Raw genomic sequence first — 19,243 nt, 5'->3', positions numbered from 1 at the left:
TTTGCTTCATCAATGGTTGATGATTAAGATGGCTAGACTTTTTAATTAAATGTATAAATTAAATTTTGTCAGAGTTTCTTCTCTTTTATACAATTTGATCGTCTGAATCAATCTGTAAACTGGTCATATTTAATTTATGCTCATAAATGTATACACAATCCGAGTACAGTGTTGTTCGGTGGGACCTAATAAATAATACACTGCAATCAATCATCGATAATATTTTATTTATTTCGTTGTTATTGGATTATTTCTTCAATCTCATTTCTTTTCTTTAGTTCAATTCTGTGGTTTGTGTTTTTCCCACACAATTCCATAGGTTCTGACACTACAAAACTTGGAGGGGGGGTCACGGCCGAAAATCGACGGGGGGTCCCCAGCCGAAAAAAAACCCTAGCAAAATTGAATATTTCTGAAAATTTGTAAATCTGTAGCAAATTTTTTTTTTCAGATGCTATGTCTTCTCGGGGGGGATTTAGTTCGAGAGCTGGCAACAAAAAACCCTAGCAAAATGGAATAATTTTATTCCTTGTGAAAAGCCCCAGGAAAATCGAATATTTTCTCAAAATTCTAGAGGGGGTCCTCGGGCGCTAGGGGGGGTCAATGCGACCTATGCGAACTATGTCAGAACCTATGCATAATTCCATTCAGTGAAGAGAGAATTCAGAAACAAATATCATATCCAATATTCCAATTTGAAATTTGGTTTCATTTTTCGTATAATGGTGTATTCCACAGGGTGGTTTCCCTCATATTTTTTTCTAAACTTCTTATATATTGATTCACACAAAATCCCCAGTGATTTTACTAAATATCCAAATTTATGACTAGTGCATGTTTTGTGGTGGAGAAAATAGTTATGCTATGCAAATGAAAAAATTATTTGGCGAGAAAAAAAAAACAAATTTTTTTACAGCGAATTTCAAATTTTCTCTTTATATCAAATGTCCATAAAAATATAGAAATAGACACGAATTACGTTAACCCTTGTCAAAGTTTCTCCACATTTTTGGGTTTCTCTAATTCAATTGGATTTGTTTTTTTTTGCGTTTACTTTTCAAACATTCCAATAGATTCAATTGAGATAAATATAAAGAACATATATGCCAGCGCAATAAGAGCAACCAAAGTCAAAGACGTTTAAAAATGAATGAAAACCGATGTATGTACAAGTGAAAGCAGAAATAGTTTGGAAACAAAGTTAATTAAGACTACGTATCTGTTCGAGTGGTGAATATGCTTTTCTGAGTTTGTATTGGAAAAACCTCTGAAAATGCAATTTATTTTTAAATGTTTATTTCAATTTAACGGAACAGTTTTTGGTGCGGTCCAATTGTTATGAAAACCATAATTAATGGCACTGGAAGGTAAACCAGAAAAAAGTGACGAACAAAGGATAATCCCTGTTTGCACAAATTAATAAAAAAAAATGTTCTTTTATCGGAGTGAGCAATGTTACGATTCACATCATTTTAATGCAAGTGTGGCTTTTTTTATATCACATTTAAAAAGGAAAACCAACTTGAAAACCCGGAACCAACAAATCCTTGGAATACTACAAATAGATCACACAAATGCTTTAATTCACATATTCTTCAATGGTATTTGTGTGTCAAAATGCTTTCAGATTTATTAATTTACGAATATGTTCACAGCGTAAATATTCCAAATGACACACCAGAATTCTACAGAGATTTCGGAATTCGTAATAATGAATAGCAATTCTCTTTTGGATGTTCGCATGTTCGAATACGCTATCAGCACTTGACAAAAATGGTACTTGTTTGTATTTCAAACAGTTTCTTTTGAGAAAAAAAATGCAAACCAGAAATGTAGAACCATTGAACCAACGAGAAAGAGATAGAAAAAAGAAATCAAATTTCTCGCGTTAGAATGAATTTATGAATGGAAATGGAAAAATACTTCAAATTCATTCGAAGGGAAAGTACACTGCCAAGGTACTTGGAAATAATGCTTGAAGTATCGATACAAACGACAAACTAAACATAACATCGTGTGATGACTGCAGTGATGTGAACTCGAGCCATATTAAAAATTAATCAAAATACACAGAAATTCAGTAGTTTGTTTTACTAGAGCTACAAGGTCGATCGAATATTCTTGCTACGTTTTTCGGAACACTTTTAAAATCAAATCGTTACAACGTACAAACAAACCGAAAACGAGTTTAAAGCTTGATGATACATCAAGCATGTTTTATCATCCGTGTTTTGTTTTTACAACTGCATTGAAAATTTTCATTTGGAACGTGTGCGAACAAAACGAAAAAAAAAACTTTCTTCACAATTGAAAATACTTTACTTATTTTGCTGAAATTCTGTGTGTTTTTTTATTTTTGGGTGTTTTTTTCGTTCGCAATATATCTCTGTATTTTGATATGTCATTAGAATGCACCGTACGATGCGCTCATGTGATGCGCTTTCCAATATTTACTCGTATTTCATTTTGAATGTTTGTTTTGTATTTCCTCTCATAAAATACTGAATTGCATTTCAGTAAGTGAAAAAGAGCATTCGACCTATGTGCCAGTAATTCAGTGTTATTAAAGTGATGCTAGATAGAATATGCTGATGCTAAAAGTTCCACCGTTCATTTGATTTCTTCAAATGCTAAACTGAGCAATGCTTCACAGTTGCCTTTTTTTTCTCGGCGCCGTTTCAACTGTTTCCGTTTTGCTATTGTTGCGATGATTTTGAATAATAAAATGGACCTATCTATTTCACGAACAATCGCTCATATTTCAAATTTTGTATGATGAAGTATCTAAAATACAACGAATTTTCATTTGACATATTTGTGTCCTCTTTAATGATGATAACTTGATTGTGCACATTTTCGCTTGGTTTTTTTTTCTCTCTCTCTCTCTGTCTCTCTCTCTGTGTTTTACTGTGGAGTTGAGTCAACACAGTTGACGCAACATAAATTACAGATAATGATTCGATTCCTTCAATGTGACAGCAAGAATTGAACTTTGTGTATATCATTCATTCTCTCTTTCTGTCTTTCATTCCGTCGCTTATTACCAGTGCTCGTTCCACTACGATAATTCCATCAGAATATCTTATTCTTTCGCTTGTCATCTAATGACAGGGACCGTCACTGCCACAAACCAATGTGAAACTCAACTCTTTTACATTTTTGGTTTTTTTTGGCTTCTCTTTTGCATTTTGAGTGAATGGATAATGTGAATGTTCCTTCAAAAAGCATTAAGTTAACGTTCTTTTTACATTAAGTTCAAATGACATAACCATGACTGAGTATAATTTGAAACTTTTCCAGAACATTCTACCACAGAGAAAAAAAAATCGAATAAAAACTTAACATTATGCGCTGCATATGTGGTTGATGTTACAATCATTTATAGAAACTTGGAATGTACCTATCGAAAATTGGATCGAATTTTAATTTTTTTGAACTCTCATTAAGGATTAATTGTACAAGCAATGGATGTAGGACAAAAGCTGCATGTCATTTAATCAATATAAATAGCGGTAGATATAATTCGAAAATCAATTAAATTCACGGAAAATGTTCATGTATGAAATATTGAATTATCCGTTTGAGTTAACAATTCGTCGAAAGCTGATTTTCTAGTTAACAATACTCGATATAATGCGAATGGAAAATAGAAAAGACCTTCTCTTTTTCCTAAACAAAAATCTAATAGAAAATGTCTTAAGATGATATTTGGTTTTTGTTTTTCATTTCATCCAAGTTTTAAAATAATTAGTTTTGGTTTTCATGAGCTCATTCTTCTACGAATGGAATTTCGTCAAACTTTACAAATAGCATCCTAATTCAAGTATTGATGTCTTTTCCTTTTCTCATCCACATTTTTCTTTCAATTTTTCATTGTAAATTGGCCGGTAAATACAATTTCCATTTTTGATGCTATGATGATTTTCAGTCGCGTTCAATTGTTTTTTTCGTTAAAATGATGATAGTAAAGCTGTGATGGTGGTTATGATGTCTGCTAAATTCTATTGTGCTGCTGTGAGTTAATTGTTATGTTTATTCGTTTTTCCATCTCTCAATCATTCATCGTCGGTCAATGTGTTTTCAGTATTCTTCTCCCTTTAATAATATAAAGAAAAGTTTCAAATGCCCAAATTGAAATGGCAGACTTCCACTTAAACATCGAGACAGCACATTTAATTAATCGATAATAAAAGTAAATAATTCTCTTTGGATTTTGGCGTAGTCATAATCTTATATTGCGTTAAACCGCCTACAGTTTTGTTTTTTTTTTCTTCATCTTCTCTAGTTAACTTTATACATTGTCATTCGGTTCAATGTTCGATATGTGTCGGTGTATGTTCGAGCGAGTGCACGCCACCCGTTGTCTTATTTGTTGGCACTCAATTTTTTTTTGTGACAATTATCACAGCATTGAAAATAAAGCCCAATAATTGGATATTGTGAACAATAATCAAAATACAAAAGCAAACAAAATAAAATGTGTGTATTGTTCACATTTGATTTTTCGGTATTTGTCACCTGAGGGTGAGAGTTTAGACCTAAACCACAATGATTGGGTTAAGTACTTCAATTCATCTTATGAAATTGACCGAAAAGATTTGGTATGCACAGACATCGGACATTTCGTGTTTTCCAATTCATTCGTCATTATTTGGCACATCTCAATCGGGCAAATGATTATTTGTTTTCATGTCAAAAGGCTAGACAATTCTTTTTTATTGATGTGAAAAATGTACTTTTTCATTGATCACAGTTAATCTACGAGTAATATAACACCACCATATCGCATCATATAAACACTTTCATACACATTTCAATGGAAGCTTTTTACTGAAATTTAGACAATTTTAATGCGATTTTTAATTGAAAATCATTAAATGATTTAAAAATGGAAATTCATATGGCTTTATTGATAATATACCATCACATATATGCAATATTTATCAATTACTAATTAAAAACCACCAACTCCATGGGTTGGTTAAATATTTAATTCATGTAGGGGAAAGGTACGTAAGGTGAGACACTATTTGACATCACACTATTGAGAGAAATGTATACAAACGTCATTATTTTGTTCCTTTATGTTTGAAACCATTTTTGGTATATAATATCCAGAGAGTAGAAAACGCTGCCGCTATAGTAATACTATATTAACAGTGCATATAAATAGTTACTATTTGTACACATTTCGATTGTGTGATCACGACAATTTTCGCGAACTCTAATGTGAACAATGCGACTCTTTGTATTTAAAATCTACATACATATAGCGGTAGTGTTTTCTACTCTCTGATAATATCAAACCGAAAACGGGCCGTCGCATCAAAGATGAAATCATCGTAATCGGAAAAGTATGTGGATTTCTGTATGATTTCGGTCTGGATTTTCCAGTCAAATTAACCAGAAACAACTCCATCGAATGCAACAAGTGCCATCGACCATTCCATTTGAAGTGCGTCAGCATGAGCCGAAGTTATTTCACGTGCCAAAATTGCGAAAATTACTTTTCCAACGGTATATAACTTTCCATAATATATTTTTTACTCGAGTAAAAAAAATGTTGGCAAAAAAAACAAAAGCAGTCCCACCTGCATTTGTTAATACTGTAAACAAATAAAATACCGTGCATTACAATTTGAATGCGTTAACTTGAAAATAATGCAATATTTAACAAAATATCTGATTTAACCACAAATCTTTGGTGGTATTCATTTTGCTTCACAGTATGTTATAATATTCGATTAAATTGCATCATCAATCGTGTATTTAATTCATATTAAAATACTCGAAGCAGCTTGTTTGAGTTTAACATTGAATTGGTGTTCTCATTCACATTCAATTCACCAGCGATATATGTATGCATTTAAATGGTTCATTGAAAATGGCGAAAATATTATATGCCATTCGATTTTGTATACAAGTGGAAATTTTTGGACGACACAATGCAGAGATAAAAAAAAGTCAACTATAATGATACATTATGCTGCAAACTCTAATAAAACATTTGAAATGAAATGCAAATCGTTTATTTTGTGGATGCATGATTTTTGTTGATTTCGTTGCATTCAAATTCGTGTGGATTCCCTTTTCCTTGTGCTACACACAAATACAGCGTATTGAATTTTTTTTGTTTTGAATTGTAGATGTCATATTCCCCTTCAAATTCAATTCAGACAATCATGTCAACATCATATGAATTAAAGTTTTTTCTAATTATCACTTTGATATGAAACTTATTTCATTAAACTTCATCATGCAGTGAATTGAATATCGTTAATTAAGGGGCTTAATTCAAAATTTTCAACGACTGAATTCTATAATAATATCTAAATTAACTGAATTTTTCAGCAAACGAATGAATTCCAGTGAATTCTACGGCAATTTCATTCAAATATGTGAGATAGTGGTGAATAGTTTCTGCTGGTAATTACTGCAATATTTATATTTTGTTTAACAAAATTGTAAATGTTTTTTATATTTTTTTAATAAAAATTAATTTTATTTTCAATTTTGAGCGATTTTCTATCGTAAACAATCGGAAATATTGAAAAAATAATAAATTAAAAAATATTGCGGCTATCATAACCTTACTTTATTACTTTGACACATTACATTCTATTCACACGAATTCACCGAACTCATCAATAACCACTCGATTCAAAAGTGTGAATTTACGTGAATTCCTGTGAATTTTTTTGCCGTATTAAGCCCCTAGTCGTTAATATGTTACATAATTAATTTAGCATGATCGGAATATCAAACATATTCAATTTGATTCAACTCAGAAAGGACGAACTTGCAATATACGGGGATTGTTCCTCTGAAGAGGAGGATAAAGAGGAGAAGGAGAGCACTGAGGAGGATTCTCCTCCTCAGGTGAGGAACTATATTTAACTAAAAAAAGATATTTTTGTGATGAAAATCGCTTTTTGACCAACATTTTTTTTCTCACTTGAGGAGGAAGATCCTCCTCAGCACCATTCTTCCCCTATTTTTCCTCCTTCTCATAGGAACAATCGCTGCAACCATCAAAATCAGCGCCATAATACAGCTAAACACAAATTTCTGTTATTTTTTTGGTTAAAAAGAGAAGCAAATTTCGGCGGGAAAAAGCATATGAATCAACATTCAACATATAAATAAAGCGGCGAAATCGTACTTTCAAATGGTAAATGTTATTTATTAATTTCGGATTGTTGATTCCACGGCTTCGTTATGATAAATCAGTTTCAGTGTTTAAAGATGACCAAAGAATAAGAAATAATTACCGAAATTATCTTTTTGTAAAGTTTGTTATTTTTAAATGGAAAGAGGGCTCTCCCAACTTGAAAAAATTGAAATTAGAGATATTTTGGACAAATTTTAAATGTATCTCATCTGAAATCAGCATTGAATTTTCATGTATGGAATTGTCAACAAGTTCTTTTCTAACAACTTCCCTCGAGCGATGCAACTATGCACAAAGTACGGTTTCAAGTCGCATTGAGTGGCAAAATGTAAACATTATGCAATGAAACTCAAAATAATTCACACTTTTCACCCGTGCTTTTTTTGAATATCGTTCCATTACACAATTATATGTAATTTATGAAAGTTTATTGTAATAAAAATGAGATCTCATCGTAATTAGGAAAATCATAAATGGTAGTTGGTTTGAATGAGACATTATACAAACATTGACTTAAGTACGTTGGGAGTACTTTTGGTGTACAAGTGTACATAAACGCTTTATTAACGTAACGAAGGGAATTTACAAATTTAATTTTGAAACGCAACGCATTGACGCCAGCTACCTTTCAACAGTTGCCCTCAAAATGTTTAAATGATAATCAAATTGCAAGACTGAAAGCAATGGCATTGAAACTAGTTAGACTATTTTAAGTAAGCATTTTGTTAATCAAATGCGTGTTTTGGAAAATAAATGACAAAAAAATGCGATAAAAATGGAAAATATCATTCTCGACTGTTGCTGAAAGATAAAATATTTGAAAGACAAAAAAAAAGAAGACGACAAGCTTTTATCTTTATATGTTTCGTTTTTTGCAACAGAATTTGAAAGTATTCTGTGTGCGATTCTTTTTTGATATGCTTTTGATTTTTTTTTTTTCATTTTGTTTCATAGCTTTTTGGCTTTTTTTGTCGAATTTTAAAAATTGATTAAAGATTCAACAGACAACATTTAAAAGAAAAGCAGAGTTGTTTTTCATTATTAATGTTATTTATTTATTTGAACGCATGCCAAAACAGTGACTCACAGTTTGTGTTTTGTCCCTCAACTAGTGGCACCCTTTTTTCTGGTTTTGCGTGTTTTTCGATAACATTCTGCTGCGTTTTTTTCTTCGAATGCTCTACTTTTAGCAATCGTGATCTGTATTTGTTGTTCGTTTCTTCACTCAATTGAAATGTGTGTGTTTGTCACACAAATCTGATGGAAACACGAATGGTATGGATGTTGCGCAGCAAAGGTTTTGATCTCTATGCTAAATAAATCGAGGATTGATTCGAACCGCAGAGGAAGATAAATCGTGAATGTGCGTTTTTTTATATCACGAATGATAATCCTTATTCGTCGAAAACGTAATCGCACGTATGGTCGACCTTCAATAAATTTTTCAATAAAACGCAATTTATTTTGTATACTCAAAGATCCAATATTGTACGATAGTACTGGGCCAATAAACATACACACGACGCAACCAATTTCATTTCGAACATATTTTCTTAACCGTTCGCATGCTCTTCAATGCGACCAGTGTATGTGCTTGCTTTTGTCTGTCGCTCTCGTGGATTTATCAAAAGGTACCGCACACAAAAGTGACTTGAAAAAAAGTCAGGAAAAAGGAAAAACTTTGAGCATGTGTTTGTGTGTATGATGAACATGTGGATCTGTGTCAAATAAATAATCCTGGAGAAGAAAAAGAAACCACAAAGTTGAGAGGCATAATGTGCTCTTTTGTTGGCATAGCGAATCTTTGCGTCGTTGAACATTAAGAAAGTCCAAGATTGCAAATGATGGCTTGGCGCGAAAGAGATGGAAGGCATTTACGATGCAAAACATAAAACATTTGTTGTGAACATGCACACACACACACACACACACGCGCAGACACATTCATTCGTGTAATGTTTGTAGATCCCTTTGAAAGATTGATGTTTTTCCGTTAGAAGTGTATTCAGTATTGATGGTTGGCTTCGGTTTTTGTGGTTGCATGGCAATATAGTAAATGACAGAAATTGTGCACATTAGTCTCGTGAACCAAATGCTCCTATCAACATTATACTTTTACACACATATACACATTTTTTCCATTGAAAACAATTGAACTATGCTCAAGTTTTTTGTTCACAACATGTATGTATATCAAAAGCATCACCGTTTATACGGTTAAATTTTGCTTCAACAACAGTTTTTTTATGCTTTTAGTGTTTGGCTTTTATGCTCTGCATTTTTATGGCTGGACACAGGAAAAACTTGTGAAACAAAATGATTGATTAGACAACGAAACTAAAAAGTCTTTGCCAAACACGCAACAAACTTTTTATGTTATTATAAGCACGTCATCATTGTCATATTGAATATATCAAACTTCCGCTATTTTCTATGCAAAATATACTTCAATCAACATCAATATCAATTACTGTTGTTTTGAATATGCTGGACGACAAAATGGAATATTTACCCATTTTTGTATCGTGTTTATTTTGTGATGTTTGACCCGTGTCAGAAGCAATATGGCTAAAGAAAACAACGTTCATATTACAAATCAACAAATTTATGTTTTGAGCCCAATTCAAAAAGTTCGCTTTGAATTTCTGTGAATTATTGAAATCCAACTCCAATTAAGATATAAATAAAACCCATAATTAAGCGACTTTGTTATTTTTCGCGGAGAAATAAGTGTGGTGTCGTTTCATGGCTACGGGACAAATCATTTCCTGAAACACCAATTTCATTTCATTTATAAAAATAATTACGTCAGAAATTCGGTTACAAATTGCCTGGGTCGTGATTTCAATGGTATCCACAACAACTATTGCTTGATGTATCGACAAGCTTTGCAAATCGTTTTCGTTTTCAAATAGCATAATCGTTTGAATAAATCAAACGGGAAATTAGTTTTCCTCCAATTATTTCTCGAAAGATTTTCCCGAAAGTCAAAAATGTGGTAAATTCTCGATAATCAAGTTCCCGAAAGATGAACAATTTTCACGACTCATCAGTTTAGCTTCTACTTAAGCTTACATCAAGCATTACTTCATTTGATAGAACCAAAAACCAGAAAAACCTCTATTCAATGTGGCTATTTTTAAAAAAAGCTTCTACAAATGTTCATTTTCAGCTTTTGATTACAAGAAATTAATTGGAAAATATCATTTGACCACCAAACATAGAATACTTTAGGGTTTTGGTTTTGTTGGACGCTTCGATAGATATACTATATGTCAGCAGAAACATTATAATCGTTCAGCACAAAAGCCCTCATGGCCATTATGAGAGTCCCGACTGTCATTTGGGGGTTTATATAATGGAATCAGAAGTCCAACCATCATTATTTTCATTATTATTATTGATTTCGATCATCATTAATATATTATTGCCAACCACATTTATCATCATACGATTCAATAAATGGTGAAAAAAAAAGAAACTTTCCATGTACTTACGATAACATTTTTGCTCATGTGAAAAATATATTAAATATTTCGAATCAAATTTGACATTTGTTTCTTTGCCTTTGGCTAAATTGAGATTTATATATGGCGACAGCAAAGAATAATCATTATTAAAGCAAAAACCATTATGTCATTCGAAGAAATCAAGCATGTTTGTTGATACAACATACTGAATTATTCGATACGAATGTTTAAGTTTAGTTTTGTTGTTTATTTCTGAAAACTTTTCGAAAAATATTTCCCCTTGCTCTCAAATCATTTCATCGACAATAAAAGTTCAAAGTTTGAACTTCAAACTTATATGAATTGTGAATTCGACGAAGAAATAGATATTATTTTGCACATTTTTATTGATTCACAATATTTCTTAAGTTTCTCAACTTCAATAAACTCGCAGCCAATTTAAAATGATTGTCAAGAACATAGCAAAACCTTAATTTATGCAATGTTTATTTTCCATTTGTAGAGCATTTGATGATTGACATTTTATACATATTTTTTTCTCACTTTGTTTCTAATGACCGACGTATTTCATTAATCCGGAAAATAATTGCGATATTTACGTCTGCCCCGCCATCAAATTGTGTGTGTTTTTCTTTTGCCTTTGTGATGTAAAAAATCGTGGGTGGCGATCGAATTGGAATTGTGCGGTGACGAAAAGTGAATTAATATTCAATTTTAAATACCTATGGTTTTAACAAAATATGGTGACGAAAAATATGGCACGAACATGGTAAATTACTATGTTCTGTTTATAAAATAAATTCCAATGAGCTGTGCCAGCAGTGATTGGGAATAATATTATATCCAATGTCAAATGGTGTGATGTCGTCAGTGATGCCATGTGTTGGCATAAATAGCTCAACGGTTTTATAAATTTCACCGTTATTTTGCCGGGGCGATTTTTGTTCGTCTAAAAAAAACGAACACTATCGCATTTCAAATAGATCAAAAGCAAACACAATCACAAACGTTTTGAAATAGACGCCTTTTTGGTTGACCGATGGCTGTAAAAAAAATTCATTAACAAAAGTAGCGAGAGCGAAAAAGAGTTGAAGGGAGAGAGCGGAGAATATTCAAACAAACCGAGCACGATCAAAACGTGCCACAAACTCTATACACCACTTTTTCATTTTGTCCGCAAGTTTTTCTTTATATATACAAGTTTCCATTTCCATATCGATGGTATGTTCAATGTAATTTCGCTATTATGATACTTTTCCGTTTATGCATGTGCATGTATTTGTTTGTTTTTTTAGTCATTGATTCATTTGGCAAGTTTCCATTTGGGTGCGTGGTATTTGCGTCTGTGTATTTGACATCATCCAAATCATTGGATCCGATAACACTTTTTTGCGAACTGAATAGCATTTGTTTGCAATGAAGTTGCGTTTGTGTGTTGTTGTTTTTGTTTCTCTTTTTTTTCGTTTGTATGAAATAACTTTATGTGAATCGTATATTCTCTGAGTAAAAGTTGATGTCGTAGCCTTGAGCAAATATACACACATTTTAGTGCGTACGTAAATGATTCAGTATAATCATTTTACTTATTCTGTAAATAGTTTTACATGATACTCCGAATCAATAGTGTGTATTTGTTGCGATTTTTTCTTCTCATTACATTTTGTCACCATCAATAAATGAGTCGAACGATAAAAGAATAGAATAAATGACTGAGAATTACTTAATGTTTGTCGTTTATATTAATTTTGGTACAATTACAAATTCTCGAATATATTCATTGGCATATTCGAATGTGTGTGTATGTTCGTGCTTGATAATGACAAAAAAAAAAGGTACACGCATAACACTTACAGATAATAAGTAGATATGGTTATTAACAAACATTTTGAATCTATAGAGTTGTAGAAAGAAAATTATGAAACGAACGAGAAAAAAAGAGCGACAGTTCAGAATACAATTCATTTTGTTGTTGTCTCTTCTTCTGTCACTTTTATCATGTGTGCATGTGCGATAGTATGCAAAACTCGAATATTATATGCCATGCACGAACATCATAGTTATGAGATTAAAGTAACGATGGTGAAATGTAGTCGATCACCGATGCACGGTAACGGGTACGGATGGATCAAATGGCGATTTGATAAACAAGGAATGTAATAAACGCTGAAATGTAAAACCAGAAAATTGTGTAATAATTGGTCATTATCTATTTTAGCGCTGAATATTTTGCTGCTTTTCTGTTGTTGTTGCTGTTGCTGTATGTATCTCTCGGTAATGTGATGAAGAGTGAGTGGGACAATTTGATCGAGTAATCAAGTTTATATTAAATGTGCGTGCGCTCATTTTTTTGTTTACTAATTACATTCATTGAATCCGCACATTAAATGCAGAAAACATTCGAAACTGCACAATGCGAATCAATGTGAAAATACACAATTGAACGCCAACAACAAAACCTGCATCGCAACCCAGACACACACACACACACATACACAACAAGCAACAATGCAATACCTGTCAATATTAAAGTAAAAGGCAAAATTGCATCATGAGAAAGGTGCGTACAGTGTCAAGCAAAAACAGTGTGATTGCAATAATATGTCGCTATCACCCATTTCGTATGCATGCTAAAATGATTTACATTTTATGTATCGAAAGAGAGAGGGAGACAAACTGTACTGTAAAAAAATAATGTGCAAAATGTTGTGCTCAGATTGATACGTACCAAGATTTGGTGCTTTCTCGACATGTGGCTCTCAACCAATGAAATGCAGCACGAGTCCAGAATATGTGTTTACTTCTGCACGGACGATCAGCAGTTTATTTCTCGTTTACTGTTGTCGTTGTTTTTTTTTTTTTGCTTTCTTATTTAATTCACTTTAACGAGTTGTTCATATGGTCAGTGTGAGTAAAAAAAAATTGGAACTCGAGCGCTCTTATTCTCGTAACACACATACTCGTTATACCAAATTTGGATTATTTTGTTTTTTCCTTCTTCTTTTAAATTCTTCTTCTTTGTTGAAATGTTGTACTTCAAAATTAGAACAGAAATTTACTGCCAATTTGAATTGGTTTTTTTTTTTTCAAAAATAATGTTTAAAGGTATTACGTTGGAAGTGTTTATTTATTTGGGTTCATTTTCAATAATTTTTGTTCGTTATAAAATTTTAAAATTAATTCTCTGTCATTTATTCACACACTTAAATTTACACTTAATTTTAGTATCCACCAGCTTTACGACACACGCTTTTCGTTTCTATTCTACACTATTTGCTGCAACATTTGATTGGCTGCCCATCCTGAATGTGTGTAGCTTGTGGTACTATAAACCAGAAGAGAATATCAATTGTTTTTTTCAGTTTCATTTCAAAATTTGCTTGACGACAATAAAAATGTTGAAAACTTTAACGAAAAATCCGAAACGAAATGGGATAAAAAAGACACTGAACCAAATAAAGCAAATAAAAAAAAATAAAACAAACTAATTTTGCAGTAGCAAACAATAGGTGTTATTGAAAATAAAACACTTTTATTCACTGGAAGGCGACAATTAAAATTAAAACGAATCCAATGAACAGAATTTTTTACAGAGAAATAAATAAATTGTCACTAACACACATTCAGTCACGTAAACACACGTTGAATTGACAGACAACAACAACAACTGACGAAAGAGAAAAAAAACGGTCAAATTTACTTCGAAATAACTGGCATTTATTTGCGAATCGAAAAACGTTTATTCTTATCGAGCGGCACGAGAGAAATAATATCATTCAAATCGAACATATCGCACTCACAAGACTTTGGAGATAACGAGGGAGCGGAAGAAAGAGAGCGCGCGCACAGAAAATAAAAAAAGAGTGCGAAATACGAAACTGGATGTGTGTACACTGTGAGGTCCGCGTGCGTTTTGATCGTACTTTCCGTATGTTTTGTTGTGAAGCGAGTGAGTGAATGAGTGTTGTTCTCGTTGCACGCATCAACACCGAATGAAATTGTGTATATACTTGAAATTGCTTCGTGCACAAAAACACCGAAACTTACATGCCGCCGTCCTATGTTATTGACGTCGTGTGAAATACTAACTATAGAATTGCACGAGATGCTACAAATCTCGCTCTCATGCACACACACACTGGATGTGCTTGCTGAAATGCCGACCGAACACCAAAGAAGAGAAGAAATGTGTGCTTCAACTTTCGTTTCCTTTTTGGTTAGCTACTCCATCCAGAAAATGTCAGTGGCGTGCGTAGTGGTCCCGCTCGGGATTGTAAATCTTCTGTTCTTGGTTTTGTTTCGTTTTACCATTTACTTGAACCACACATCCATACACTGAATGGGTTCGATTTGTTTAGCATTTCCGTTGCTTTTGTGAAGTCTTTTCATTTATTTTCGTTTCGAATTCCCACCCGAATAACAAAAAAACAATTAAACAAAACACAAGCACATACATTCGAAACCACAATTATCCCATTTTTGTTCGTTACAACGAACTTAACCCGGTCGATTTTCAAACCAACCAACTGAACTGATAATTTTCCAAATTGATTAATGAGTATAGATAAATGTGTGTGGTGTTGTCTACCGCGTAACGTTCATATCAATAATAAATAAGAAATGTTCTAACGGTAAAATTTGAATGAAAATCGAGAAACAGCAGAAGATAGGAGAAACAATGTAAATTATTGACCGAAAAGAAAAGTGGGAAGATTTGTACCGCAGGAGAAAAATATCTTAGCCTTTGAAATAAATATGATCGGCACAGTTTATTTTAGGTATAATGGAGGAGATGATGCGCAAACTCATCCACGAAAAATACACATTTCTCGGTGCACAGTGTACGGTGAGGGGAAGTTTTTTTTCTTTTTCGTATGTAATCATTTACCAAGGAGATAGATAAATTTTCATTGAACGCGCTTGATTCGATAGAACTTAAAGAACCAAGTTGGTTTTGGATTCGATTTCGTACACAATTCAAGATTTGTTTGTCAGACGCTGATGGGCTTATTTCAAGGCTTATTTGTTGTTGATATTTCATCACTAGAATACGAAATGTGGGAATTAAACTATTATCATTTTCCATATGTATTTTCGTTGATATGATCGCAGTAGCAAGAGTGTTGCTTTGTTTATTTATAGTGTTTGTCTTTTCTATGTTTTGTGTTTAGAATCGATTTGAGAGAATCCACTGAGGATTTCTTATTTGCATCTCAATAAATAAACGCATAGTACTACTTAACTCAAACGACCATCATGATTTTCGATTCTTTTTTTATTGCTCTCGGTACCCATATAAATCATTTGCGGAGTAGTTTGGACGATGGCGGGACTGTGCGGAGTTTGGCGGAGATGACATACAAACTCTGTGTGTGCGAGGGTAACAGCACTTCTATGTGATGTTCGTTTGGACAAAATAAATCTATGAGTAGCAAAGAATGGTGTTGGACTCGTATACACAGCATTTGCATACTATCTCCGCCGAACTCCGCACAGTCCCGCCATCGACAAAATTACTCCGCAAATGAGTTATATGGGTAGGACTATAGTTTTGTTCTTTGATTAAATGAATTGCATCGTTTCATTATTACTCTTTTTTTCTGGTTAATCATCTAGGCAAACAAATAGAAAAAACGCGTATGACACAAAAACACAATTTAAACGAAAGAGAGAGAGAGAGAGAGAGAGAGAGAGAGAAAACGAAATAAATTTAAACAAATGGTTATTCATTTTGAAAGCGTCTAAATGCCGTTTGATTCGATGTGTACCCTACTGGCAAACAGCCTATCATATAATTTAGTGTCTAATTATTGTGCGATTTTGATTACTGTATTATGCTAATGATCAATATGGATATGTGTATGTGTGTGTGTATATTGATGATTGTTGTGGTTTTTTTCACTTTGCTCCTTCTTCAATTGTCTGTTGTCTCATTCTATTCAAGTTTTCAATATCAACACCATCACATACAAGAAATCAATTGACTAGGCATTAATGCATGAATAATAGATTTTGCTTCAATTATATTTTCAGAATTTATTAAACATTCTCATTGATATTCGATTCATAATAGCAACTTTTGTTTGAATCTGCGCCGTGATATTGCTGTTCTGTGCTGTGTTGCCTGTTTTGCCATTATTTAAACTGGCGCACGAATGAAACAGAAACAATCAGTCAACAAAAAGAGTTACAGCAACAGTGTTGGCAACAGAAAAGAGCAACAGTAGCAGACTGTATAAATAAACTGTCGGTTAAAAATGTATCGTTGGCGAATCGCTCGCTCGCTGACATGATACATCGAATTAGTGAACGAGTCAACAAATTGCGTGCATGACGATTCGCTTTTTGTTATATTTCTCTGGGGTTTTTTCACTCTCTTTCTCTCTCTCTCACACACACACACGAACACACACACACACTCGCACTCGCTTTTCCCTAGCCGAGAACGTGTTTTTTATACAAGCACAACAGCCGATAAAACTCATGGATTGCAATGTCTGTCACAATTGGTTTGATAAAATACAAAGCCCATCACAAACGATCATGTTTATTAACGCTTCCTTGCTCTGTCATTCGGTTGTCAATGTGAGCTATTAAGAAGCGCACAAAATTCCCATGATATAATAAATCGACAAAGCCACTCATGTTCCGCGTAAAATAGAAATTTATTTATTTATTTATTTTTTTTCGGTTCCATCTTCTTCTTTCACATCTCAAGTACATTGCTATTTATTTTGATGCAGAAGATTGATATGAAAGTGTTCACGCAAATTAATTCAAGCACATCAATCTATTTGGGTTGTTCAATTCGATGACACTTCCAAATGATTCATCAATGTTCATCGATAATAATTGGTTAGTGGTGGTGGTGGGGGCGGTATTGCGAAAATATAATAAATACATACACGTTCACATCTAGTAGATGTTCAGTGTCGATGTCGATTTGTCGCTTGCCGATTGGTGATTGTGATTCTGTTTTGATGAATCTTTGAATCGACACACTTGTAAAGTTGTTATCACTATGTCTTTGATTATTATTCCAACACTTCATTAAGTCACATCAATATTGAGATCGTTGCACAATTTCAATAACAAAATTCACTTGGAATACATACACACAATTTTTTTTTATTAATGGAACTTCGACGGCCAAACATAACAATTTTTTTTAAAGAGCGAATCGTCTTTTCATTTCAAACGTGCATTGTTGTTGTTATAAGAGTCACATATTCTATGAGTGCTTTGTATACATTGAGTGTTAACTACATAAAGTGTTGTCATTGCAACACCGATATATAAATTCCCGGAGAAGTTCACAATAATAATAAAAAAAAATGAGCAAGTATGACACTTGCAAAAAAAATCTATTATTAATTACATTCTCCTTTCATTAGTCAGAGATGTGAGATTTTGTGTTTGTGTGTGTTTTTAATTTTTAAATTAACGTGGTTATTCTTAGCTTGATACTTACATAAATATGGCAATTTAAATGATCTTGTGGAATAACTGCTGTCTCATTGCATTGAATAAATTTCAGATTTGATTGCAAACAATGCATTCCACAATTTAGAAGAATCGCTGTGATCATAATAATATCTTAATTATAAATAAAGTTAGCCTCTTTCTATGTTCTATCTCTCTCTCATACACTCCTTTTCCATCTCGTAATTTTTCTCTCCGGTTTTTTTTTGTTTCACTATGTGTTGACACTATATTTATATGCTCTCTACAAATAACAACGCCGTTTTTGCATTTTAAAATTAGTTTGAATATTTTATTGTTGTTGTTGCTTTTGTTCCGAATTGCAGTCGAAAATGCGAAAAATATGTAAATGGAATTGAAATTTCGGTTTGTTCTTCATTTTGACAAGAATTTACCTACTTTATCACATGCCAACCATCATGATTTGAATGATTTTATGAGAGTGCTGTTGCTGTCGCGGCATATTGACATTTCTTTTGCTTGTTATTCGACAACAAAAGAACGTATATGCGTGCATATATTTATAACCATACCGAAAGTAATAATAATCATAATGATAGTCCAGATCTAAATCACGTTCACTGAACTTTAACTAAAGTGGCCGTCCAACTGGTCACTTTTTTTTATTTTACTTTTTTTTGTTCATTTCAATAACATTCGTGTCCACTCGGAATGTCGTTTAGCAAATGACTGACTCTATAATAACAATGAAGTATTTTTGATGCACACGATATTATTTAAATAAATTACTAGTTTTGAGCTATCGTTGAAATGATCGTATGCATTTTTTATATTTTGTGCTATTGTTGTGTATTTCTATTTTCTCTCTCTCTCTCTTTCTTTGTTTTGTGCAATTCTTCTTTGCACCATGCATACAATGGAGAAAATCAGTAAATATTCAAAATGATAGACAGTATAAAATGATAGTTGCCGGCGAATGTATGCACATTTAAACAAAAAAAAAACGCCTTTGATAAGTATTTTCTTTTGATATATGAGAAATTTTGATTATTACTGGAGCATATTGAAATTGAAAACCTAGGGGAGAGACACAGGTCTTAGTGGTGCTATTTTTTCCTTGTTTTTATATTTTTTTGGTAAAAGGCATATAACGTGTACATTT

The 19,243-nt window shown here is 32.7% G+C and overlaps 1 protein-coding gene across 9 annotated transcripts in view; it reads right to left on the bottom strand.

The window, feature by feature from the left end:
* Positions 1–18,739, bottom strand: part of LOC116346977 (pyrokinin-1 receptor-like) — a 45,357-nt gene extending 26,618 nt beyond the window's left edge. For 2 of the 9 annotated variants that reach the window (XM_031777325.1, XM_031777330.1), the window contains exon 1: positions 13,367–14,054. The gene's annotated coding sequence lies outside the window, so the exon portion shown is untranslated. The other 7 variants (XM_031777322.1, XM_031777323.1, XM_031777321.1 and 4 more) reach the window with 7 other exon arrangements.
* Positions 18,740–19,243: the final 504 nt, after the last annotated feature.

Source organism: Contarinia nasturtii, unplaced genomic scaffold, assembly GCF_009176525.2.
Source record: "Contarinia nasturtii isolate CC-2019 unplaced genomic scaffold, AAFC_CNas_1.1 Cnas_scaffold_1699, whole genome shotgun sequence".
Taxonomy (NCBI): domain Eukaryota; kingdom Metazoa; phylum Arthropoda; class Insecta; order Diptera; family Cecidomyiidae; genus Contarinia; species Contarinia nasturtii.
Note: the sequence above shows the minus strand (reverse complement) of the source record. Positions and strands in the feature narration are given on the sequence as shown.